The sequence below is a fragment of the Pygoscelis adeliae genome, unplaced genomic scaffold (assembly GCF_000699105.1).
Source record: "Pygoscelis adeliae isolate BGI_AS28 unplaced genomic scaffold, ASM69910v1 Scaffold241, whole genome shotgun sequence".
NCBI lineage: Eukaryota > Metazoa > Chordata > Aves > Sphenisciformes > Spheniscidae > Pygoscelis > Pygoscelis adeliae.
Window position 1 is genome coordinate 4,481,833 of NW_008824056.1, and position 1,819 is coordinate 4,483,651.

Sequence of the window (1,819 nt, forward strand, 5' to 3'; positions counted from 1 at the left end):
TAGGGAAAGTTTCAGAATAAAACATTATTTCTGCCTCTGCAAAATCTGGAGAAAAAAAAGAAAAACTGTTGACTCCATGCATTAAGTCCAAGTTCAAAGTACTGGAATTCAATTTTTACAACACTGCAATTGAAATGGTAATCTGTCTGGTTAGGAAAGAGAATTCCACGGTGTGAAGTGCATAGCTGGATATATAGAAAGAATATAGCCCAATTCAAGACTGTACTGAGAGGTTTGATTCCATTTTTGTCCTGCCTTCTCTGTCTTGCCCTGCCATGAACTGCCCGGATGAGAAAAGCTGTTCTGTGTTATCCCCTCTGCTTTTTGAAGCCCTTCTCACCTTGACCTTAGTGTGAAGCTAGACTGGACATTTATTATTTGAGAACTTAGAATAGTCTGCATAGAATTTTAAAATTTGGCACAAATTTTTCCTAGTGCTAGGATTTCAATATAATGTAACTTAGTCCAATAGGACTGAAAAGGCTTTGGTGTTTCTATTTGAATAATCAAAATATTATGCTGCCACTCCAGGTTATTTCAACCTTTCACGTTCTCCTTTCTTAATGGGCATTCTCTTTGCCTGTCCCAGAGCCAGTTCTAGTTTTGGCCTCGTTTCCTTCAAAGAAATCCACCTGTTACATAAATGTGATAGTCTTCTGAAAAGCTAGGCTCTATCTTGTAAATCTTGCATTTGCTTGGTGTGTGTTACTTAACACATGGCAGTGAGCACATGTTTAGCGGCTTAAGGAATTCTTATGATTTCTTCTAGCTGACATGGTAAAATAAACACTCTTATAAGCAGCGAAGCAAGTAGGTCTCAGTTTCTTTTGATTTATATCATCTTTTGGTTTGATTCTCAGTGGTTGATAATGCAAGCTACAATAGAAGCTTTTCTCCTGGTTGCATTAATAACCTGGCATCTATTAAGAAGTAAATTGATGCTGAGCCTTTTTTCTCATTGGAGGAATAGTTAACCTCTCTCATCAGTCTTTACAAAACTGTCAGAAAGTAGTAATGCTGAGACCTCTCTCCACTTTCTTAAACTTAATGAAAAGGTTTAATGGTATTGGAGAACACAGAACCATGTACAAATGATTTCACAAGCCTCTTCTCCTTCGGCAAATAGGCTAAACAAGGCACGTGTACATGTGTTTTTCTCCTAACCTGCCCTCTGCTCCACCTCTGCCTGCTCCCCTTTGCTAGTGATTCTTCTGGGATGGGAGGCCACAAGACCTACTGATTAGGACATGTGGCTGGGAGCAGGAAGCAGGGGTTTGTCAGAAGTTCCACTCCTCATTTGCCACCACGCTAAGGGCAGGCAATGCAGCTACGTATTTGTTCCCCTTTTTTCTCTCTTTACCACTTGACTAAAAACAGTTAAGTCCGTCTCTTTCTCTGTATTTGTACAGGGGAGTCCCAGTCATGTATACAAGCTGTAGGTGCTACTGCCTCAGTAGGTAACAATCTTACAGTTTCTTACTTGCACAGATGTGCTGACCAGAATCTTAAACTCTCCCAAAATAGAAGACTTTTAGTACCTCATCTTAACATGCGTTTCATTCCTTACTACAGGAAGTGCTAAAACTCCTTAATACTTGAAACAAACAAACTAACAGATGATAGAATTCCTGGAGATGCAAAGTTCTCAAGATGTAGAGATTCTAGCAGGGATTTGGGAAGAAGCAGTGATAATACTTCCACCAAGTTACTCAGACTTACAACAATGCTCTAGTTCCGTGCTAGGATTATGCTGAATTTTGAGCTAGTACTTCCTCCAGTTTAGGCCATGTAATTAACTTCAGTCTCACGTGAAAATAAA